General features: G+C 34.9%; 7 non-coding genes and 1 pseudogene across 7 annotated transcripts; all 8 read right to left on the minus strand.

The window, feature by feature from the left end:
• Positions 1 to 7750: 7750 nt before the first annotated feature.
• Positions 7751 to 7841, minus strand: LOC131645515 (small nucleolar RNA Z101). Its single transcript, XR_009297132.1, has one exon. It is a non-coding gene; the product is annotated as a small nucleolar RNA Z101 (small nucleolar RNA).
• Positions 7842 to 7951: 110 nt separating this feature from the next.
• On the minus strand, positions 7952 to 8036 carry LOC131645563 (small nucleolar RNA snoR14). Its single transcript, XR_009297165.1, has one exon. It is a non-coding gene; the product is annotated as a small nucleolar RNA snoR14 (small nucleolar RNA).
• An 8404-nt stretch (positions 8037 to 16440) lies between these two features.
• On the minus strand, positions 16441 to 16533 carry LOC131645524 (small nucleolar RNA Z101). The gene has a single exon (XR_009297137.1). It is a non-coding gene; the product is annotated as a small nucleolar RNA Z101 (small nucleolar RNA).
• Positions 16534 to 18349: 1816 nt separating this feature from the next.
• On the minus strand, positions 18350 to 18443 carry LOC131645519 (small nucleolar RNA Z101). The gene has a single exon (XR_009297136.1). It is a non-coding gene; the product is annotated as a small nucleolar RNA Z101 (small nucleolar RNA).
• A 1951-nt stretch (positions 18444 to 20394) lies between these two features.
• On the minus strand, positions 20395 to 20488 carry LOC131645516 (small nucleolar RNA Z101). Its single transcript, XR_009297133.1, has one exon. It is a non-coding gene; the product is annotated as a small nucleolar RNA Z101 (small nucleolar RNA).
• Positions 20489 to 23069: 2581 nt separating this feature from the next.
• On the minus strand, positions 23070 to 23148 carry LOC131645521 (small nucleolar RNA Z101; annotated as a pseudogene).
• A 1864-nt stretch (positions 23149 to 25012) lies between these two features.
• Positions 25013 to 25106, minus strand: LOC131645491 (small nucleolar RNA Z101). Its single transcript, XR_009297108.1, has one exon. It is a non-coding gene; the product is annotated as a small nucleolar RNA Z101 (small nucleolar RNA).
• A 139-nt stretch (positions 25107 to 25245) lies between these two features.
• LOC131645552 (small nucleolar RNA snoR14) lies at positions 25246 to 25330 on the minus strand. Its single transcript, XR_009297158.1, has one exon. It is a non-coding gene; the product is annotated as a small nucleolar RNA snoR14 (small nucleolar RNA).
• Between the last annotated feature and the right edge of the window lie 977 nt (positions 25331 to 26307).

The raw sequence follows: 26307 nt of genomic DNA on the forward strand, positions 1-26307 counted from the left end.
TTTGAGTTTGAGGAATTAGGGTTAGCCGTACCAAAAGAGATGAGAATGAGAGGGAATGCAAGAATGGAGTGTTTTGAATGAATGTTATTGGGTCGGGTCGACCTAACAGACCCAAATATGGAAAAATTTACGCAGTAGGTCGACCTAAAGTGAAGCTGGGTCGACCTAACAGAAGTAATAACAACAAATGACCAAATTAGGTCGACCTAAATTGTGAGTAGGTCGACGCAACTGGACCTTCTTGGTTTTTCTAAAGAAGCTTCTTATGTAGGTCGACTCAAATACAGGGTAGGTCGACCTAAGTTTCTTTCAATGATGAAAATGCCTTAGAAATGTTTCTATATGATGTATTTTTGTTTTGTCATTTGCTTGAATGCACAACCATTGTATGTTATGAATGAAATGATGAACATATATACATAAGTATTTGAGAAGAGTAGATAAGAGCACATGAAGTCACTATAAGCATGTTAATTGATAGCATATTATAGCATCAATAAAATTTTTGGAAGTGAACAATAAACATGTTACCGCTTTCTCAATATGTAGGTGTTTTGTCATCATTGTGTGGAGTCTTCTTGTCAGTGTGCCATACTCCTAGATTTGATAATGAATTGTTTTGATGGAATGTTTCACAGGTTGATTTTTGCGAAAAACTTATTTAGTATCGATTACTCGATGTTCTCCCGGATGCGGGACATAGTCCCAAACAATATTCTGCTAAGAATAAGTTTAAAATCTCTTTGCAATGCAACTTGCCAATTTGCACATCAAGTACTGCGTCCTAAGTGTTTTTCGGAATATCTGTATTTGTAATGTATCTCATACATTTGCGATGGCTAGAACACCTACATTTCCTTTGCCAAGTATGATTCTTCAAACTGTCTTCATAGATGACATACCAAAATTGGTATGTCTACCTATATGTGTCTTGAGCACCAGCTGTCAAGGAACTACCACCGTTCGGCGATGTCAAGACACTTTTCCTGCGAGATTAAATTAGAGTGGAAGGTCCCCAATCTTCATTGGGTCCTGGATGGTGAGTACACAATTTGCATTTTTCAATGGTATGTCCCTTTTTGCAACAATAATGACAGGTAATATGATGAGAATATGGAGTTTTGCTAGTTGATACTTTTGGTACAAAAGTGTATTTACTATATAAAGGAGTATACGATCTTTTGAACTTGTTTGGATCAACTGCAAAAGTCACTTTTGGTTGTAGAGCCTTGTCTAACTTGGCTTTTAGATCTCTCACTTCTTTTTGCCAAATGTGACATGTCTCACAACCAAACCATGATGTAGGATCTATTTCAACTTTGTCCTTTTGAATGTCTAGCATAGATTGTTTTAAAGCTTCCATATCCCTTTCGGTTTTCTCAACTTTTGATTCAAGATATGAAAATATTTTCTTATTTGAGGCCAAAAGTTTGAAAGCTTTAATTGCATCTCTATGTAATTCTTCAAAAGCAAGTTTTAGTTGAGAATGAGATACCTTATCTACGAGTTCAGGTTTAAGATGACTTACAGCTTTCTTTTTCTTGTTTTGATGAGCCATGAAACATAGGTTTGCTGATTCTTCTTCATCGCTTGACGAGCTTTCACTAGATGAATCACTTTCCCATGCTATGTAAGCTCTTTTAGATTTGTTATGACCTTTGCTTTGGTTCTTCTCCTTTTCTTTCTTAAGGTATGGACAATCCGGTTTGTAGTGACCGGCTTTCCCACAATTGAAGCAAAGACCTTTGATCTTTCCTTTGTTGTCGTCATCTTGTTTGAACATGTTTGATTGCTTTCTATAGTTGATCAATCCTTTGTCGGAATGTTTTGCTCCATTTTTCTTTAGATATTTGTTGTATCTTCGCACAAACAGTCCCATTTCCTCATCATCGGAGTCTTCGTCATCACTTGTGTCACTATCCTTTGGCTCTCGTTTTGAGGTCTTGGAGCTCGAAGCTTTTAGAGCTATTGACTTCTTCTCTACCTCTTTCTCCATGTTCTTTTCTTTCTTTGTCCTCTTCTCATGCGTGTCAAGGCATTTAAGATGCTGTTCATGTTCCTCTAGTTTACCAAAGAGAGTGGTAATGTCTAAAGTGTTGAGATCATTTGCTTCCTTAATTGCTGTAACTTTGGGCTACCATTCCCTGTTCAAACACCTTAAGATTTTGTTAGTAGCAACTGCATTGGAAACAGGTCTATCAAGAGAATTTAATCGATTTTTCAGGTGAACGAATCTTTTCTGCATGCTTTCGATGGTTTCACCATCTTCCATGTGGAAAAGTTCGAACTCTTGAGTTAACGTATTGATCCTAGCTAGTTTGACATCATCCGTTCCCTCGTGGGCAACTTGCAATGTGTCCCACATAGCTTTAGCTGATCTACAATGGGAAACGCGATAGTATTCATCAACTCCTAGAGCTGAGATTAGAATGTTTCTCGCTTTCCAATCGTATGCATATTTCTTTTCATCTTCAGCATTCCAAGTATCTTCTGGTTTTGGAACAACTGCACCAGCTGCATTTGTCATGGTGATCTGAAATGGACCATTGACAATAGCTGTCCAGATGTTTCTATCAATTGCATTGATATGGACACACATACAATCCTTCCAATAGCCGTAGTTTTCTCCGTTGAAAACTGGAGCTCTATTATGAGCCCCTTTAGGTCCGGAAGCCATCTTTCCAATAAGTGTTTCACGTAGCACGGAATAAACCAGAGCTCTTGATGCCACTTGTTAGACGCTGGCCTAAAGATCTAGAGGGGGGGGTGAATAGATCTCACTAAGTTTTTACGGATTTTTCTACTGACTCGAGCGAAAGCGGTTCTGAATCGACTTGCGTCTATTCCGGACCGCTATTGCAAAGGTCGTATGTGTTTCAAAACCAAAAAGTAAGTGGAATTGATGGTGAAGTAATATGATGGCTAACCAATACGTTTAACAACTGAAAACCAATTAACTTCTAAATTGACAACTTTGATTTGCAATGCAGTAAGATTGGATTAAGCAAAAACACAAACACTTGGTGATACGTTCAAATTGATAGTGATTCAAGTTGTGGTGAATTGTGATGTTTGTGCAGAACTTTAATTCACAATTTTAACACTTGAATCGTTGATCAATTTTGCACTTATAACCAATTATGAACAGAAAGTAAAAGAGAAAGTAAAAGCGACAAGAACACGATATTTGTTTAGGCAGTTCGTCGATCGTCCTCGCTACGACTACGTCTGCCCCCAATTCCAAATTGAAATTGGGTAATCTTTCATTAATGTTGAAAGTAGTATATACAAAGAAGATAACAAAGCGATAAACGATAAACCAATTATGTCGATCCTTTGAATCTTCTTCCCCCTTAATCTTGAGCCAGATCAAGGTTATCCAAGAGCTTCACTTTGATTCCCTTCTGCAGTGTCTTGATTCCTTGAACTCCCCGTTCCTCAATCGTTACACTCAGCCGAATCCTCAATGAACGCCTCTTGATAAAAACCCCCCAAGAACCACCCGTCGTGGAGGACAAAACCCGCAGATTTTATTCACCAACAAACCCCACAAACCTTCACCCACTAGGAATCTTCAATTCCGTTCCATGGACGTTATCGAACTCATCACTAACCCGCAACGCAAGAATGATTATGTGTAATTGTGTTGGAGATGATGAAGAACGAAGATGAGAAGCGTTTGTGTATCTTTCAGTCGTTGGTGTTATGTTGAATAATTACCCTTGCACAATATATATAATTGCATAACAGTTAGAACCAAGAAAAACTGATTTTTGAACTTTCTTGATCAGTTAGGTCGACCACTTGTAGTGCTTAGGTCGACCTAACAGAGCTTGCAGAATTTTGCTCCCAGTTAGGTCGACCTGTTGAAGGAGTAGGTCGACCAGAATCCTCTTCTGATGCATTCTGGGGACATTTTCACAGATTAGGTCGACCTAGTTGATGTGTAGGTCGACCTAACAGGCTGGTATGTAGAATTCATCAATTTAGGTCGACCTGGGTTGATGGTAGGTCGACCTAACTGCTGTTTTTCTGCATTCTTCTTGTTTTGCTTGTGTTGAGGCAACCTATAAACATATAAACATAATGGGTTGACCTATGAAAGATCAATGCTTGCTTTTCTTTAAGTTTTCTGCTTCCGTCTTGTTGTTTGAATGCTTATTTGAGTTTGCCATGAATCAAAAACATCTTTGAGTGTAATCTTGTATTCACAACAAGTTCATTTTCAGCAAATTAGGTGTCATTACCTCTTCGTCCTGACCAGAATTTTATCCAAAATATTCAGCTTGAAAGTACTGGTACCAGTTGTAAGAAGGAACAGTGATAATATTTGCAGTGGTTCTGGTAATATGGTCTGTGCTTTGGAGAAGATTGTGATAGTCAGGCTGTGGAGGCATGAACTGAGGTGCACAAGTGAGGGACTGAACAAGTTGTTTGAAGTTTACAGGAACCACTGTGTATACTTTGACAGGTGTTGGCACCATTGGTGCTATTGGTGCTTTCTTCATTTTCTTTACTTGTGGCTTTCTTACTGAGTGAAGCCAACAATGTTTGGACTGAAGAGGGTATTGATTATGTTTCATTGATCCATTTAGTTTCTTGGTGTTTTGGGATATGTATGAAGATTTATTAGATGAAGAATATGACCTAGAATATGACTCCATTCAGTTTCAGGTTTGTAATGAAAATAGGATGTTATACTTATCAGTATGTGTAGGTGAGTTCGAAGAAGTTATTATGATTTAAGAGACTAGATAGTTACTTACTCTCTTGTTGTGATATACTGATATGATATATTTATAGATATTTTGCAGGTGTATGAGCAATAAACATGAAGGAAATATGAGTAATAATTAATGCACGTTGAAGTGAATTTCAACGACATAAGGCAGCAGGATTGGGGAATGGATGAAAATGAAAATGTGAGAAGAAATTCCAAAGTGGATTTTGTCTTTACCGTCGGCGGATCAATGCATTATGTAACATAAGTAGTGACATTAACATATATATAAAAAATGTGGGAATATAATTTTCTTAATCTATTGTCGGATAGATACTAAAAAAATGCCTCCAAATTTGCCTCTGTTCAAAAGGTCAAAAACATCTATTTATATAAAGTCAAATATGTCTATTTTTGTCACATACTTGTATGGAGATTTAAATTTGATGATGAATTGAGTGATGAATGAAAGATTGACTAAACAAACAATAATATCAGTCTTGCCACTTCCCACTTGTCTTAATGTTTGTTTGGCTTAAATGCATTTTTGATTCCTTTGTTTCAATATTTTAAATGTTTGAACCCATGCCACTCTGGGTAAAAAGCCTACACCTTAGCCATTCATCAAACTGCGCCCTTTGTTACTTAAGTGCACCAAGCTTTATATAGTACTGTTTTCTATTCAATTGCAGAATTTGGAATTCTTTTTTTCTTGACTCAGCTTTCTCTTTCACATATTTCGCTGACATGTACTACTTTGCATGGAAGTGCATTGTTAAAAACACATATTATACGGTGTAAATTTGAAGCATGTTACATGATGAATAATTTATATTCTGAGGGTTTGTGCTTCATCTGCAAGGTTGAAGTTGTTAAATCCAAATAAGCATAATAAGAAACACATTGTTATCATCACTACATGCCCTTATCGACACCAACATTGTTCCCAATCCGAAAATCTGAATAACCTTGCTTAACACACGAACCATGTTATATACCACACATTCAAAGCTTGCATAGCCATAACCATTTTTCGGAGTTACATGAATGGTAGAATACATTTCTCCATCAATGCCATTCATTGAATATCCACAAGGATCAAAAGTAATATCACAAATGAATGCTTCGTTGTTGATTTCATTTATTTCGGTTAGCTCTGTCATTTCTTTTCCAGCTGAGTGGCCATTCCCGTTCAGAAATAACGAGCATTTGTTAGTATAGAATAGACAGTTATGCTTTGTAATACATGGAGTCAATTATCTTTCCATTATCTTGTAAAGAAACATAATATTTCCTGCATGAATCTTTCTCTTTTTAAGCTATGAGAAAATCATTATCTTCATCTTGGATGTGTTTAAATTCAAAATTCTGCATAACCATTCTTTTCCTCTTTTGTTATCTAAATAGACCTGAGAAATAATTAAAAACTTCATCTTTTATCTCCTGAACCCCTATGTATTTTGTTCCATCTACTTCTATACAATTAATCTCATTAACTTTTCTTCTATTTAAGAAACACATGTGAAAGAACTTTGAATTTGCATCCTCCATCTCTAAACTATTTTGAGCATGACTTTTGCCACGCACCATCTAGCACCTGATCTGTTTTTGATTTGATCAACTCCATTAATTAACTCCATAGCAGCCTATTTCCAACAGCAACTATCATAGACTTTTGTCAATTTAGATTAGATAAATAAAAAAACAGAAAACAATACACAAACAAATATCAAAGACTTTTGTGACTATTTAATGTTTTTTCGAAATCCACTTTAAACATCGAGGCTTCTCTTTTCCTCCTATTTTCATCATGTACAAACTCATTTTCGATGAGTATTCCATCTACCATCTAATGGCCTTCGGCGAATTGCGAATCAGAGATAACTTTTATTTCCGCCACCTTCAATCTATTTGCATATAACATTACTAAGACTTTCTAGATGCTGCCAATTAAAGATACTGGCCTAGCTTCACTAGATTCTTTATCTTTGGAATCACTACTAAAAAAACATTATTAGCTCCACACACTATTACGCCATTCTAATGAATGTACAAAAGTAATTACATCCTAAAACTCATTACTAAAATTGAAATTTATGCTATCCAAATCAAAGCACTTCAAACTCTCAGAATCCCAAACAACATTTCTTATTTCCTCCTCTCTAAGTTCAGCTATGAGAACATCATTTTCTTCATCTCTAATGCGTTTAAGTAGAAAATTCTGCATAATTGGTCTTTCCTCTTTTTGTCTCTAGATAGACCTAAGAACTAACTGAAAACTTCATCCTTTATCTTCTAAACCACTTTCTGTTTTGTTCCATCTACTTCTATACAACTAATCTCGTTAACTTTTCTTCTATTTAACCAGTGCAATAATTTTCATGGACAATGATCTAAGAGTCCTTCATCCAAACACCATTGCAAACATTCTGGCCATTTGACTGATTAAATCTCCTGCCAATACAGCTCCCTATGGATCCATCTAATTTTGACCATGTAAACTTCTGCCAATTAACAGTAAATCTATTTTTTCTGATTTAGATAAAAACTTCTTAAAGTAACATCTGGCCCCTTGTTGTTTCTCCAACTCCTTTACATTCCTATTCTGAATTTATCATATTGAAATCTCCCATAACAAACCATCTAGCTCCTGTTTTTATTTACTACATAGCAACCTTTTCCACCTGCAATTAATGCAAATCAATTTAACGTAGCCCCATAGAATAACCAAAGACATTTTAAAAAATTAACCAACGTGAATCAATCCTAGACCAATCAATCCTAGACCGAGATCCAACTTTGTTAGTGAGTCCAAGTAATAAGTGAATGAATAAAATTAGAACACTATATCTTGCACAACCAATGGATTCAATGCCAATGAAGGGACAATAATAATAATTTAATTCTATCGCAAATCAAGTGATCCAGGTAGCAATGACCAATTCAATCTAGTACGATGATAAGTTTAATGATACGGTCAATTTAGACCTAGATGGATAAAAAAAACAGAAAATAAAACACATCAACAAATATAGACAGTTCTCCAAGGTGTTATTAACATCTATGAAATTCAGATGCAAATTACCCATTAAAACAATTTCAGATTCATCATCTGCCCAATTCTGCAAAACTCTAATAACATTTCAAAAACCATAAATAATTTATAAAGTTGCATCACAAAATTAAGAAACTCAAGAATTGAAAAAAATCAAGCAAGAGGGAAATATGAAAACGATCAGAACCTGTCGGGATTCATGAATTAAATCAAAGAATATCAATGGATTCACAGAGAACATCATATTGCTTGTCTTTTCCTCTATGTACGTATCACTTGCCAACTCTGCTACATAGACAACTATAATCTCATGTCACCTTAAAATCATTCTAGCATAAGCTTTAACCTGAACAGAACCAAATACAGATTTCAGAAAAAGAAGAGGTTTTCAACACTATTTTCATTTTGAAAAAAATAACAGAAACCTCTTTTTTTTTCCCTTCTGCTGTCCAATAAACTCCAAAATTGAATTATGTATTATTGTAGATACATTCAGCCACCGAAAGATTGCATACCGATCTTCCTCGCAGATTTTTGGACAATCAAGGAAAATGTGAGAAACCGTATCTTTTTTGCATCGGAACTAACACGCAACTTTAGATACATTCAAAACCCCCTCTTTATCAGGCTGTCTTTTGTAGGGACTTTATTTTGCCAGTGTAAATACATTAAGCGGGATCGGATTACTCCACGCAGCTGCAAAATTCCTCGTACCATCTCTTGTGCTTTCCATCAAAATTGAGGAGCAAGTTTCCTTTACCAAATAAGATATTTACCCCATTTCCACTTATCTTCTGAATCTTCCTTCAGCACAATTCTTTGAGCTTCCTTTCATCTTTATTCAAGGTTCATTTCAACCTTATGTTCCAGGTCATGTCTTCTACAACATTCACCACATGAAGCCTTTTTATTCTCGATTAAACCAAACAGTCCCACAAACCTGTTCTTCTAGATTATTCCTTTTATCAAAGAATCGGTCCAGAAATGCGATTCAGCTCCACTTCCTAATTTCATTCACAACCTTTCAAAGAACCAATCTAATTTAATGTCCCACAACCCACTTTCTACTTTTTTTTATGTCCTGCCACCAAGCCAACCCCATTCTCTCAATTTCACTCACTCTACCAATGATTTCACCATATTTACCTTTTAAAACCTTAACCCACAAACTTTGTTTCTTTGTAAGTAGTCTCCATTCCCACTTTCCTAATAGTGCTAGGTTGAACACCCTTGAATTTTTTATACCGAGATCCCCCTTCCTCTCTTTCCTAGCATATCTTTTTCCAATGAACCCAACTCATTTTTCTGCTTTCCAATCTTCAAACACAGAAGACTTGCTGGGAAAGTATCTTTGTTGAATTGCTTCCCAGTCTGTATGATATTCCAATATCCCTAAGACTAGTAATCTTGCTTTCATATGATCTTTTTAGTTTTGTAGTCGCCCAAAACAGTACCATATTCGCCGAAGCCATCCAGGTCCTTGTTTCTCGAATATACCGGCTTGTTTCATCATTGGCGAACTTTCCTGCTCGGTTACGACTCCTGGAAATATGCTACTATTTGTGAGAGCAACTGAACTTAAACTATTGTAATTGGCACATATGATTCACCTCAGCCACCTTAACTTACACGTCCGGTTTGGAACATAGGATGGCACGGTTCCATTTATATTTGAGAAGCAGAAGCAAAAGAAACACTGACCTGTCATTGTTAGTTTCAATCCGACTTTTTACGATGACATTAATAGCTTGACTTGTCATCTCCGATCATTGCAATCTTGATTTCTCCTCCCATGAGACTCGATATGTAGTAGTTGTCATCTTGGATGCTTACTGCAAACAAGTAGTAATCAAACATCATAACCACGTCATACGAATAGCATATCAGTTCACCCAAATGACCCGCTATCCTGGTAGAATCTAGTGTGATTATTATCAACCAACTGTAGAGTAAGCCCCTAAACAACTATAATCTCCATGATATCCGTACATTAATAGTTTATTTATCTTGTCTATAAAGATATGCATTCGTGGACACTTTAGTTAATAGACAGTAGTCGGCTGTGATTTTAGGAAGTTAAAAAGGTAAGAGTTACTTATCTTTCCGGCTTGTAATGAGCATGTCAATTTGTTTTCACCAGCAGGGTCAATTTGTTTAGGAGTTTTGATAGCATTAGATGTCACTACCTTCTGGTTGTTGTCCCTCAACTGCCACCTTTGCTAAAACAGGCAGATCTACCAGCATCAAATTGACAACACTTGGCAGGTAGATGCTGAGATGAATAGAGACAGAAGATATTTGATTTGATTTCCCAGCCATCCATCCTGTTAGTGTCATCCTAAATTTCTTTTCGAATCATAGCATCCCAACAGTTTTCACAATCTTCCGAATGTAATTCTAAAATCAAAATGCATTGCAAGACATACAGAAATTGACACCACAACATATAGATAACACATACATTGTAAGTTGAGTTATATGACATTAGATCATCAAACAAAGCGTTGTAAACAAACAATAGTTAATCATACTCGGTCAATAGAATGTATGAGAAATACTTATCTTCCAAAAGGCGGTATCAGCAGTATTAACATGTTGATTCATGTCTCACCTCCACTCACCGATCTGCCCTAACAAACTTTATCGTCGACATCGGCATCACATTGGCACTATTGTTCTCATTGTGAGCCAGATATATTAACTCATAACTATAGATTTGCCTTCATGGCCCCCTCATGTTTTGCCAATTTTTTCCCACAATTAGAATATCTTTTGCTTACTGCATATGCGAGAAGTGAACATCTCCTCTATCGAATTAATAACACTGAAAAATAGGAAAAGGTGATAGAGGATCACCTTGCATAGACCTTTACCAACTTCGAATTCTTTTGCATTAACCAACACTAAAATAGTGGATGCTCGAAGACACTCTGAAATCCAGCCTCTCCATTTAATGTTGAATCCATCAAAGTCCAAATATTTACGGTCCACAAAATCATATACTTTTTCATTTGCTATGAGTATTCCATCAACCATTTGTCGGCCCTCTAAGAACGCAAATTGCAAATCAAAGATCACCTTTTTAGCCACATGCTGCTAATTAAAGATATCGATCGACCTAAAATCTAATTAGACATATCGACCTAAGATAGTTTACTTCTCCGAATTCTCAATCTTTGAAAATCAATGCTAAAAAAATATTATTAGCTCCACACTATTTGCCATTACAATGAAATTCAACAATGAATATGTGAAAAGTACGCTTTAATCACATCCCAAAATTACTTAATAAACTTGAAATTTATGTTATTTGGGCCAGGGTTCTTCAAATTCTCACAATCCCAACCAAAATTTCTTATTTCTTCCTCTCTAAATTCAGCTCTGACAATGTCATTAATGCCAATGAAGGGACAATAATAATATAATTCTATCGCAAATTAAGTGATCCATCCATGTAGCAATGACCAATTCACTCTATCCTTGAACTTCCAGAGATTCCCATTTTTCTTCCTCTAATGTATGATATCCTTCCAACTCACTCCAACATTTGAGTACACAACAGTTTAGGTCTCAAATACTAATTTTCTCACAAGTTAGAATTGGAAAGTGATGAGTCCTTCATCCAAACACCATTGCAAATATTCTGGCCATTTTATCTATCCATCCCTCTGAAAATATGAATCTATCAATATAGCACATTGTTGATCATCTAATTTTGATTATGTAAATCCTCAGCCAATTTAGAGTAAATCTATTAGTTCTGCATGAGATAAAAACTTCACAAAGTCTAACATCTAACCATTCTTGTTGTTTCTCCAACTCCTTTGCATTCTAATTCTAACTTAATCGCATTAATCCCTGTTGGAAATAGAAAAAATACATTGTATGTTTTCCATTAAAAAGAGCATTTAAGTTTTAGGTTCATGTATATTTAGATTCATGCATTTAGGAAGTAGGACTATTATTTATTTCTCCTTGTAAACATAATATGTAATTAATTATATAGTGTATAAATATTATGGATGCTGAGTGCTTTACTCACTCAAGCACATTCAGAACACTCTGATTTCTATTTTTCACATGGCATCAGAGCTCCTAATCTAGGGGACTCTACTTCCGCTAATATCAGTATTTAGAAATCTGACCGGGCATTTTTATGCTGTCAGAACCCTTAAATCTTGACTGGGCAACACGTGCTGTCAAGTTTTTTCAATTAAACGCTATCTATACTTTTCCGGCAGCCGTCCGTACTGTTTCATACAGTTTTCTGCAGCCGTTTCTACACCGTTCCAGCCGCTGTCTACACCGTTCCAGCCGCTGTCTACACCGTTCCAGCAACTGTCTGCAAGTTCCAGCCACTGTTTGCAAGTTCCAGCCACTGTTTGCAAGTTTCAGCCGCTGTCTGCACTGTTCCAACCACTGTCCCTGCATTTTCTGGTATGGAAAAATCATCAAGTAATTGTAGTGTGGCGTATTCTGGTAAGCTTCCACCCTCATTTGGATTTCATGTCTCAGAAACACCTTCTCATTTATTTTGGATATTAGATTCAGGAGCCACAGACCACATGACACCCTCTTCAAAACAGTTCTCCACATATTCCCCTTGTCCCAGTAATAAAAAAATTTCTACTGCTGATGGTACTCTTGTAACTGTAGCTGGCTTTGGAGATATTCAAATAAATCATTCTATAACCTTAAAAAGGGTTCTCCATGTTCCGAAGCTATCCATGAACCTTGTCTCCATACAAAAACTTACAAATGATTTATCCTGTAGTGTGACTTTTTTTAATGATTGTTGTATATTTCAGGATAAGGACTCGGGAAAGACGATTGGACGTGCTAGAGAAAGGAATGGCCTTTACTATCTTGAAGAACCAGGTCACTGTACAAATGTCCACTTGTCTCACTCATTTATGTCAGAGTCAATACTCTCCAAAAAGGAAAAAATCTTTCTTTTTCATTGTCGATTAGGTCATCCTTCTTTTGGAGTCATTAAAGTTTTGTTTCCGTCTTTATTCAATAAGGTAGATATTGAAAGTCTTCATTGTGATGTGTGCGAGTTTGCTAAACATAAGCGTCTACCATTTCCATTAAACAACAAAAGAAGTCTTTCCCCTTTCTATCTTATTCATTCAGATGTTTGGGGTCCCTCTACTAATCCAAATGTAACAGGTGCTAGGTGGTTTGTGACTTTTATAGATGATTGTACCCGGGTTACTTGGGTATTTTTACTCCAAAACAAGTCTGACGTCAGTACTGTTTTTCCAAAGTTTTTCTACATGATTAAAAATCAATTTGGAGTAAACATTAAAAGACTTAGGTCTGATAATGGAAAAGAGTACTTCAATCATGTTCTTATTTCTTTCTGTCAAAAAGAAGGAGTTGTCCATGAGTCTTCTTGTGTTAAAACACCACAACAAAATGGAATCGCAGAAAGAAAAAATGGGCATCTATTAGACCAAACCCGAGCACTATTGTTTCATAAAAATGTTCCCAAATATTTATGGGGGGAGGCCGTTCTCACTAGCACATATCTTATTAATCGATTACCCTCTAGAGTATTAGGGTTCAAGAGTCCTATGGATGTTCTTTCTTCCTTCTATCCAAATTTGTCAACAAGTAGTAATCTCAAACCTCGAATCTTTGGGTGTGCCTCATTTGTCCATGTGCATAGTCAAGACAGGAAAAAACTCGATCCTAGAGCCCTAAGATGTGTTTTTGTCGGTTATTCCTCTACTCAAAAGGGATATAAGTGTTTTCATCCTCCATCTAAAAGATTCTTTGTGTCGCGGGATGTTACCTTCCATGAAGAGGAACCGTACTTCACTCAACCTTATCTTCAGGGGGAGAGTTTTAAGGAAGATAAGCTTGAAAGTCTTGATCTTTCTGGTCTCGAGTCAAATACACTCAATTTGTCTAGTATTAAGTCAAATACATCTGGTCATGACTCAAATACACTCAATCTCTCTGGTCTCGAGTCAAATCCACCTAATTCTTCCAGTTTCGAGTCAAATAGACCCGATCTTTCTGGTCTTGAGTTAAACACACTTGTACCAAACCCATCTGAGCCTGAAGAATTGGGAGTTGAGTCAAATCAATCAAATATACCAGTAGTTGAACGTGAACTTGAAGTGGATGTGAGATATGGAAAGAATCTGGTTTACATGAGAAAGTCAAAGGCCGTTCCTGAATCGACACAAGTTCAAGAGCCTGACTCGACTCCTTCAAATGAGGTAATTAATTCTTCTGAATTGCAGGATAAAATTATGACCCAAACAACAGATGATGACCTAGACCTTCCAATTGCTATTAGGAAAGGTACCAGAAAATGCACCAAACAGCCTTTATATCCCCTTTCAAACTATCTTTCTTTTCAAAAATTCTCACCTACCCATAGAGCCTTCCTTACAAACCTTAACGCTACTTCCATACCTACTAATGTTTCTGAGGCATTGTCTGATGAAAAATGGAAGCAAGCCATGAATATTGAGATGGACGCACTGAAGAAGAATGGAACGTGGGAGATAGTGACTTTACTAGAAGGAAAGAGGCCAGTTGGATGCAAATGGGTGTACACGGTAAAATATAAAGCTGATGGATCAATCGAAAGATATAAAGCCAGGTTGGTTGCCAAAGGGTTTACACAAACCTATGGAATTGACTACTCAGAAACATTTGCACCGGTTGCGAAGATGAATACAGTGAGAGTAATTTTGTCACTTGCTGCCAATTATGGTTGGAATTTACAACAATTTGATGTGAAGAATGCTTTCCTACATGGGGAACTTGAGGAGGAGATTTATATGCAGGTACCACCGGGGTATGAGAAAAATGTGTCTGACAATACAGTTTGCAGGTTGAAAAAAGCGTTATATGGCCTAAAGCAATCACCTCGAGCATGGTTTGGAAGATTCACTAAGGTTATGACATCCTTGGGGTACAAGCAAAGTCAAGGGGATCACACCTTGTTCATCAAACACTCGCCACAAGGGGGAGTAACAGTTTTGTTAGTATATGTGGATGACATTATAATGACTGGAGATGATTGGAAGGAGCAACAGATCTTGAGTCATTGTTTGGCTAAGGAGTTTGAAATAAAAGCTCTTGGAAAGCTGAAGTACTTCTTGGGAATCGAGGTGGCACATTCCCGAAAAGGCATTTTTATATCACAACAAAAATACATTACAGATTTACTCAAAGAGACAGGAAAAACAGCGTGTAAACCAGCGAGCGTTCCTATGGATCCAAATCTTAAATTGGGTAATACAGAAGAAGATGTTGCAGTAGATAAAGAAATGTATCAACGTCTAGTTGGGAGATTAATTTACTTGTCTCACACTAGACCTGATATTGCATATGCTGTAAGTATGGTTAGTCAGTTCATGCACTGTCCTAAAGAGATCCATTTACAAGCAGTTCATAGAATCCTGCAGTATCTCAAGGGAACTCCAGGAAGAGGAATTTTATTCAAAAGAAATGGAAATACAACACTTGAGGCCTACACTGATGCAGACTATGCAGGATCAATTGTTGATAGAAGATCCACTACAGGGTATTGCACCTTTCTTGGAGGAAATCTTGTGACTTGGAGGAGTAAGAAGCAAAATGTAGTAGCACGTTCTAGTGCTGAAGCTGAATTTCGAGCCATGGCACAAGGCATTTGTGAATTACTTTGGCTTAAAATTATTTTAGAAGATTTGAAAATCAAATGGGAAGGACCCATGAAGCTCTACTGTGATAATAAGTCAGCTATCAGTATAGCACATAATCCAGTTCAACATGATCGAACTAAGCATATTGAGGTTGATAGACACTTCATTAAGGAGAAGCTTGACAGTGGGCTGATTTGCACCCCATATGTGTCCTCACATGGGCAACTTGCGGATATTCTCACTAAAGGATTGAGTTGCTCAAATTTTGAACGAATTATATCCAAGCTGGGAATGGAGAATGCTTATTCACCAGCTTGAGGGGGAGTGTTGGAAATAGAAAAAATACATTGTATGTTTTCCATTAAAAAGAGCATTTAAGTTTTAGGTTCATGTATATTTAGATTCATGCATTTAGGAAGTAGGACTATTATTTATTTCTCCTTGTAAACATAATATGTAATTAATTATATAGTGTATAAATATTATGGATGCTGAGTGTTTTACTCACTCAAGCACATTCAGAACACTCTGATTTCTATTTTTCACAATCCCCAATTAGCACCATCTAGCGCCTATTTCTATTCGATCAACTCCATCAATATACTCGATAATAGCCTTTTTCCACCCGCAATTAATCCAAATCAATTAATCCAAACCATGATCACCTTGATTAGTCTTATAAATCTCATTTTAAGTGATTTAACTTTTTTAACAAATTAACATATCCCCTTGGAATAACCAAAAAGATTTTAAAATATGTTCTAAAAATTCAATCAACCTGAATCAATACTAGAACTAAATCCAACTTTGTCCATGAGTCCAAATAATAAGTGAATGATTAAAATAATAACACAATATCTTGCACAACCAATTATGCCAATGAAGAGACAATAATATAATTCTATCGCAAATCATATAACCCATGTAGCAACGACAATTTCATTATAGTACGATGATAATTTTAATGCTACGGTAATTTAAGATTAGATGGATCTAAGAAAACAAAAAACACTTAGGGGAATCAGTTCTCCAAGGAGATATTAAGATCAATGAAATTCAAATGCAAATTACCCATTTACACAACTGCCCATTCTTAATATCTCCTTGGAATGGAAAAAATTGATAAAGTTACCTAACAACATTCAAAAACCATTCTTAATAACAATTCAAAAACCATAAATAATTGATAAAGTTACCTCACAAAATTGAGAAACTCAAGAAATGGAAAAAATAGGAACGCCTCCTCTGCCAACATTTTCCCACAATTAAAGTATCATTAAGGTTCATACAGCATATGCGACAAGTGAAAATCTCATATACCAACTTTTTCCCATAATTAAAATATCATTCCACAATTAAAGTATCATTCACGTACAGCATATGCGACGAGTGAATATCTCATATGCCAACTTTTTCCCACAATTAAAATACCATTCCACAATTAAAGTATCATTCGCGTACAGCATATGCGACAAGTGAACATCTCCTCTGCCAAACTAATAACCTCAAAAATAGGAAAACGCAACCTTTACCAACTTCAATTTTTTTTGCAAGGCTTCCAATGACCTACATGAAATAGTTGATGTTCAAAGACACTAAAATTCAGCCTCTCCATTTAACATTGAATCCCATCAAAGTACAAATATTTACCTTTCACAAAGTGAAAGAAGTCATATGATTTTTCAAAATCCACTTTTACATCAACGCTTTTTCAAAATCTACTTTAAACATCAATGCTTCTTATCATTTACTAACTCATTAGCTATGAGTTTTCAATCTACCATCTGTCGGCTCTCTAAAAACCCAAATTGCATATCAAAGATAACTTTTATAGCCACATGCAACTAAATAAAAATATCGACCTAAAATAGTTTAGCTTCACCAAATTCTCAATCATTGGAATCAATGCTAAAAAAGCACTATTAGCTCCACACTATTTTGCCATTAGAATGAAATACAACAATGAATATGTGAAAGTACGCCTTAATCACATTCCAAAACTACTCAATAAACTTAATTTATGTTATTCTGGTCAAGATACTTCGAACTCACACAATCCCAACCAACCTTTCTTATTTCCTCCTCTCTAAATTCAACTATGAGAATGTTATCATCTCATCTTTGATGCATTTTATAAGTCTCTTTTGACTATGGCCAGCGATTTAACTTAATTAACAAATTATAACATATCCAACATTTTCTCAGGAATTAGAAATGGATCTCAATTTTTCGAGAATTAGAATTGGACAGTGGCTTTTATCCAAACACAATTGGAAACATTCTGGCCATTTGACTAACCATCCCTTTGAAAATATGGATCTGTCAATACAACTCATTGTTAAGCCATCTAATTTGGACCATGTGAATCTTTTGCAAATTAACAAGAAATCTATGAGTTCTGCTTCTGATAAAAACTTCTCAAAGTCTAAAATATAGACACTTCTAGTTTCTCCAACTCCTTTGCATTCCCATTCTAACATCTGTTTTTCAATCAGCTCCATCAATTTACTCCATAGCAGACTTTTTCAACCAACAATTAATCCAAACTATGATCATCCTTGATTAGTCTTAAAAACCTCATTTACTTTGGCCAGCTATTTAACTTTATTAACAAATTAAAATATCCAAAAGGAATAACCAAAAAGATTATAAAAAATCAAGAATCAAACCTCAACCAACCAAGATCCACCTTTGTCCGACAGTCCAAATAATAAGTGAATGTTTAAAATTATAGAACACAATATCTTGCACAACCAATGGATTTAATGCCAAAGAAGGGACAATAATTATATAATTCTACCACAAATCTAGTGATCCATGTAGCAATGACCAATTCATTCTTGTACGATGATAATTTCTATGGACATTCATTTTAGATTACATGGATCGAAAAAACAGAAAACAAAACACATAAAATAGAATTTAGGCCACCAGTTCTCGTAGGTGATATTAACATCAATAAAATTCAGATGCAAATTACCCATTTACACAATTTCAGATTCATCATCTGCCCAATTCTCATAACAATTAAAAATCCACAAATAATGGATTCAACAAATCGAGAAATCAAGAAATCAAGCAAGAGAGGGAGATATGAAAGCGATCAGAACCTGTCGGGATTCATGAGGCACATGTGAAAGAACTTTGAATTTGCATCATCCATCTCCAAACTATTTTGAGCGTGATTTTAGCAACGAAACATCTAGCACCTGACCTGTTTTGATTTGATCAACTCCATCAATTAACTCTATTGCAGCCTATTTCCAACAGCAGTTATCATAGACTTTTGTCAATTTAGATTAGATGAATAAAATAACAGAAAACAAAACACATAAACAAATATCATAAACTTTGATGACTATTTAATTTTTTTTTGAAATCCACCTTAAACATCGAGGCTTCTCTTTTCCTCCTATTTGCATCACCTGCAAACTCATTTTTCGATGAGTATTCCATCTACCATCTTTATATCCGCCACCTTCAATCTATTTGCATATAACATTACTAAGACTTTCTAGATGCTGCCAATTAAAGATATTGGTCTAGCTTCACTAGATTCTTTATCTTTGGAATCAATACTAAAAAAACATTATTACCTCCACGCACTATTATGCCATTCGAATGAAATTCAGCAATGAATATACGAAAGTCTGCTTTAATTACATCCTAAAACTCGTTAATAAAACTGAAATTTATGCTATCCGAATAAAGGCACTTTGAACTCTCAAAATCCCAAACAACATTTCTTATTTCCTCCTCTCTAAGTTCAGCTATGAGAACATCATTTTCTTCATCTCTAATGCGTTTAAGTAGAAAATTCTGCATAATTGGTCTTTCCTCTTTTTGTCTCTAGATAGACCTAAGAACTAATTGAAAACTTCATCCTTTATCTTCTAAACCACTTTCTGTTTTGTTCCATCTACTTCTATACAACTAATCTCGTTAACTTTTCTTCTATTTAACCAGTGAAAGAACTATGAATTTGCATCCCCAGCCATTTTGGGCGGGATTTTCCACAATATGCTACAATTCAGCTTCGACAGTTCAATTAATTGTGTTGATGTCTCTCTTTTGACTTTGATCACCTCTTCAAAGAATGATGTGTTTTTGCCTTTTTTTTTCAAAATAGTTGATTAATTTTTTATCCTTTTCAATCCTTCCACCCAGATTTGCTAAATGACTTTTACTCCATTCTTTGAGATGATTCTCAATCAACTTTAATATTTTTTATGGACAATGATCTAAGAGTCCTTCATCCAAAAACACCATTGCAAACATTCTGGCCATTTGATTGATTAAATCTCCTGCCAATACAGCTAGCTCCCTGTGGATCCATCTAATTTTGACCATGTGAACTTCTGCCAATTAAGAGTAAATCTATTAGTTCTGTTTTAGATAAAAAAAACTTCTTAAATTAGTTCTGCTTTAGATAAAAACTTCTTAAAGTAACATCTATCCCCTTCTTGTTTCTCCAACTCCTTTACATTCCTATTCTGAATTTATCAAATTGGAATCTCCCATAACGAACCATCTAGCTCCTGTTTTTCTTTACTACATAGCAGCCTTTCTCCACCGGCAATTAATGCAAATCAATTAATCCAAACCATGATCAATCCTGATAAATTTCATTATACTTTGGCAAGCAATTGAACGTAGCAGCATAGAATATAACCAAAGAGATTTTAAAAAATCAACCAACGTGAATCAATCCTAGACCGATATACAATTGTCAGTGAGTCCAAGTAATAAGTGAATGATTAAAATTAGAACACAATATATCTTGCACAAACCAATGGATTCAAAGTCAATGAAGGGACAATAATAATTTAATTCTATCGCAAATGAAGTGATCCAGGTAGCAATGACCAATTCAATCTAGTACAATGATAAGTTTAATGATACGGTCAATTTACACTAGATGGATCCGAAAAAAAACAGAAAACAAAACACATGAACAAATATAAACTTTTCAACATCAGTTCTCTAAGGTGTTATTAACATCAATGAAATTCATATGCAAATTACCCATTAAAACAATTTCAGATTCATCATCTGCCCAATTCTGATAACAATCCAAAAACCATAAATAATTTATAGTTACATTACAAAATTAAGAAACTCAAGAAATGAAAAAAATCAAGAAAGAGGGAAATATGAAAACGATCAGAACCTGTCGGGATTCATGAATTACATATGTACCTATCATTTGTCAACCCTGCAACATAGACAACTATAATCTCATGTCACCTTAAAATCATTCTAACATAAGTTTTACCCTAAACAGAACCAAATATAGATTTTAGAAAAAGAAGAGGTTTTCAACACAATTTTCAGTTTGAAAACAATAACATAAACCTCTTTTTTTCCCTTCCGCTATCCAATAAACCCCAAAATTGAAATATGTATTGTTGTAGATACATTCAGCCACCAAAAGATTGCGTACCAAACTTCCTTGCTAATTTTTGGACAATCAAAGAAAATGTGAGAAACAGTATATTCTTTTCTGCATCTGAACAAACACACAACTTTAGATCCATTCAAACCTCTTCTTTACCAGGCTGTCTTTTGTAGGGACTTTATTTTGCCATATTCTCCTAAACCTGTGTAAATATATTAAGCGGGATCAGGTTACTCCACGCAGCTGCAAAATTCCTCATACCGAATAAGCGGGATCAGATCTCTTGTGCTTTCCATCAAAATTGAGGAACAAGCATCCTTTACCGAATAAGATATTTACCCCAATTCCACTTATCTTCTGAATCTTACTTCAGCACAATTCTTTGAGCTTCCTTTCCTCTTTATTCCAGATTCTTTTCAACCTTATGTTCCAAGTCATGTCTTCTACATCTTTCACCACATGAAGCCTTTTTGTTCTCGATTAAACTAAACAGTCCCACATACCCGTTCTTCTAGATTATTCCTTTCATCAAAGAATCGGTCCATAAATGTGATTCAGCTCCACTTCCTAATTTCATTCACAACCTTTCAAAGAGCCAATCTAATTTAACGTTCCACAACCCACTTTCTATTTCTTTTTTCATGTCCTACCACCAAGCCAACCCCATTCTCTCAATTTTACTCACTCTACCAATGATTTGACCATATTTACCTTTTAAAACCATAACCCACAAATTTTGTTTCTTTGTAAGTAATCTCCATTCCCACTTTCCTCTCTTTCCTAGCATAGCTTTTTCCAATGAACCCCAACTCATTTTCTGCTTTCCAAATCTTCAAACACATAAGACTTGCTGGGAAAGTACCTTTGTTGAATTGCTTCCCAGTCTGTATGATATTTCAATATCCCTAAGACTAGTAATCATGCTTTCATATGATCTTTTTAGTTTTGCAGTAACCCAAAACAGTACCATAATCGCCGAAGCCATCCAGGTTCATGTTTCTTCAATATACCGGCTTCAGGTTTCATCGTGAGCGAACTTTCCTGCTCGGTTACGACTCCTGAAAATCTGCTACTATTTGCGAGAGCAACTGAACTGAAGCTATTGTAATTGGTACACATGATTCACTTCAACCACCTTAACTTCTGCGTCCGGTTTAGAACATAGGATGGCACGCTTCCATTTATTTACGAGATGTAAAAGAAACGCTGACCTGTCATTGTTATTTTCAATGAGACGCTTTTAGGATGACATTAGAGCTTGACTTGTCATCTCCGATCATTGCAATCTTGATTTCTCCTCCCATGAGACTCGACATGTAGTCGTTGTCATCACGTAAGCTTACTGCAAACATTTAAAAGTAGCAAACAAACATCATAACCACGTCATACAATTACTGTATCAGTGTTCACCCAAATGAACCACTATCCTGGTAGAAACAACCTGCAACATATAATGTGACGAAACAACAGGAACCAATTGTAGAGTATAAGCCCCTAAACAATTATAATCTCCATTATATTCATGGACACTTTAGTTAATAGACAGTAGTTGGCTGTGATTTTAGGAAGTTAAAAAGGTAAGAGTTACTTATCTTTCCGGCTTGTAATGAGCACGTCGATGAAATCGGGATAATAGCCACCCCGATACCCAGAAATGAGAAATCATTGAGTATTCATGTTAACCCAAATGTTCTTCACCAGCAGGGCCAATTTGTTTAGGAATTTTGATAGCATTAGATGTCCCTACCTTCTGGTTGTCCGTCCGTCTAGTGCAACATTTGCTAAAACAGACAAATCTACCAGCATCAAATTGACAACACTTGGCAGGTAGATGCTGAGATGAATAGAGACACGAGATATTTGATTTGATTTCCCCGCCATCCTGTTAGTGTCATCTTCGATTTCTTTTCGAACCATAGCTGTGCTAATTTGTACCAACAATTTTCACAATCTTCCAAATGTAACTCTAAAATCAAAATGCATTGCAAGACACAGAATCATGATCAGCCTGATTAGTCTTGCACATCCAATAATCATTAAGAGTCCAAATAATAAGTGAATGATTAAAATTATAACACAATATCTTGCACAACCAATGGATTTAATGCCAATGATGAGACAATAATATAATTCTATCGCAAATCAAATAATCCATGTAGCAACGAAAAATTCATTATAGTACGATGAAAATTTTAACGCTACGGTAATTTAAGATTAGATGGATCTAAAAAAACAGAAAATACTTAGGGGCATCAGTTCTCCAAGGAGATATTAACATCAATGAAATTCATATGCAAATTACCCATTAACACAACTGCCCATTCTTATATCTGATAACAATTCAAAAACCATAAATAATTGATAAAATTACCTCCAAAATTGAGAAACTCAAGAAATGGAAAAAATAGGAACACCTCCTCTGGCAACTTTTTCTCACAATTAAAATATAATTCACGTTCGTAAAGCATATGCAAGAAATGAACATCTCCTCTGCCAACTTTTTCCCACAATTAAAGTATCTTTCGTGTACAGCATATGCGACAAGGGAATATCTCGTATGCCAACTTTTTCCCACAATTAAAATATCATTTCACAATTAAAATATCATTCGCGCACAACATATGCGACAAGTGAACATCTCGTATGCCAACTTTTTCCCACAATTAAAATATCATTCCACAATTAAAGTATCATTCGCGTACAACATATGCGACAAGTGAACATCTCGTATGCCAACTTTTTTCCACAATTAAAATATCATTCCACAATTGAAGTATCATTCGCGTACAACATATGCGACAAGTGAACATCTCGTATGCCAACTTTTTCCCACAATCAAATCATCAATCCACAATTAATGTATCATTCAAGTACAGCATATGCGACAAGTTAACATCTCCTCTGCCAACTTTTTCCCACATTTAAAGTTTCAATATGCGACAAGTGAACATCTCGTATGCCAAATTTTCCCACAATTAAAATATCATTTCACAATTAAAATATCATTCGCGCACAACATATGCGACAAGTGAACATCTCGTATGCCAACTTTTTCCCACAATTAAAATATCATTCCACAATTAAAGTATCATTCGCGTACAACATATGCGACAAGTGAACATCTCGTATGCCAACTTTTTTCCACAATTAAAATATCATTCCACAATTGAAGTATCATTCGCGTACAACATATGCGACAAGTGAACATCTCGTATGCCAACTTTTTCCCACAATCAAATCATCAATCCACAATTAATGTATCATTCAAGTACAGCATATGCGACAAGTTAACATCTCCTCTGCCAACTTTTTCCCACATTTAAAGTTTCAATATGCGACAAGTGAACATCTCGTATGCCAAATTTTCCCACAATTAAAATATCATCCCACAATTAAAGTATCATTCACGTACGGCATATGCAACAAGTGAACATCTCTACCAATCTAATAACCCTCAAAAAATAGGAAAACATAACCTTTACCAACTTCGAATTTTTTTGTGAGGCTTACTTTGACCGACACTTATATAGTAGATGTTCGAATACACTCCAAAATCCAGCTTCTCCATTTAACATTGAATCCCAAAGTCCAAATATTTATCGTTCACAAAGTCATATAATTCATGATTTATTAAAATCCACTTTAAACATCAATGCTTCTTATCAATTACTAACTCATATGCTATGAGTATTCCATCTACCATATGTCAGTTCTCTAAAATCGCAAATTGCAAATCAGAGATAACTTTTTTATACACATGCTGCTAGTTAGATTTCGACCTAAAATAGTTTAGCTTCATCGAATTCTGAATCCTCAGAAACAAAGCTAAAAAAGCATTATTATTCGGGCCAGGATGTGAAAGTACGCTTTAATAACATCCCAAAACTAGTTAAACTTGAAATTTATGTTATTCGGGTCAGGATTCTTTGAACTCTTGCAATCACAACCAACATTTCTTATTTCCTCCTCTCTAAATTCAACTATGACAATGTCATTAGTGCCAACGGAGGGACAATAATAATATCATTCTATTGCAACTCGAGTGATCCATCCATGTAGCAATGACCAATTCATTCCAGTACTATGATAATTTTAATGTTAAGGTCATTTTAGATTAGATGGATCCAAAAAACAGAGAACAAAACACAACACAGAAACAAACTAACAAAAATAAAAATAGATAGAATTAAGGGCATCAGTTCTCCAAGGTGATATTAACATCAACTAAATTCAGATGCAAATTACCCATTTACAATATTTTAGATTCATCATATGCCCAAATCTAATAATTGATAAAGTTACATTACAAAATTGAGAAACTTGAGAAATAATTCTATCATCACTTCGCTTTTCTTTTCCCTCTACATTATAATAATTCAACTACCTTCTATAAAATCAAGAAAGAGAGGGAGATATGAAAGCGATCAGAACCTGTCGGGATTCATGAATAACATCAAAGATTATCAGCGGATTGATAGACAAATGAATTTCTATCATCACTTGGCTTTTCTTTTCCCTCTCCATTATAATAATTCAACTAACTGCCGTTAAATCAATCTCAACAATTTATGGTTTTCATAAAAAAAAAAAAACATAAATTGAAATTCAGCCGAAAAAGATTATTCGATCTAACACTTTTTTCCTGAAGAACTTGCCAAATAGTTCATCCCAAAACCGAACGCAAAGACGAAGTGACTATAAATGAACAAAACATTAGAGCTTAATTTAATGTGTAGAACGAACTTAGGGATTATTTATAGGTACACATTGGGTTGGATCGGTATATTTCATGGGCCCGACAACTCATCTATTTATCTACTCTCAATATTAATCTCGACACTTCCAGGCTGTCTACAATTTTAATATGATATCTTTAAATCAATAAAATCTATTTTCATTTTAATATGATATCTTTAAATCAATAAAATCTATTTTGATTTTAATATGATATCTTTAAATCAATAAAATCTATTTTGATCGGATATTTTTAACTAATTGGTGTTTGTTCGAATACTTGATTCAAAATATTGAACTTTTACAAAAAGAAATAAAAAAAACCTTACTTATCCATTAATTTTGAATTTTATCAAACTTTTTTCTTTAAAATGTTTTTTTAGATAATCTATGAAATTTTAACGGAATTACAAAAATGCTGGTATTAATACTAATTGTTTATATCTTATTTTTAAAAAAAAATATATGTTATAAACTTATTGTTCGGTTATATTTCTACCGCAGTTTCTGTTTGGTTATATTTCTACCGCAGTTTCTTGTTTGGTTATATTTCTACCGCAGTTTTCCATAAGTTTAGTACATTGTACATAAGTGTATAAGATATTTAAAAAATCCGACAAAATTTTTAATTTGAATATCAGATATATTAAAATGTTTGATATAAATATAGTTTTATCCTTTTTTTTTTAATTCATAGTTAGGTGTACTTTTTTAAAAACTTTTTTAACTATGTTTTTGACACTGTTAA

The sequence above is a fragment of the Vicia villosa genome, linkage group LG1, assembly GCF_029867415.1.
Source record: "Vicia villosa cultivar HV-30 ecotype Madison, WI linkage group LG1, Vvil1.0, whole genome shotgun sequence".
Classification (NCBI taxonomy): domain Eukaryota; kingdom Viridiplantae; phylum Streptophyta; class Magnoliopsida; order Fabales; family Fabaceae; genus Vicia; species Vicia villosa.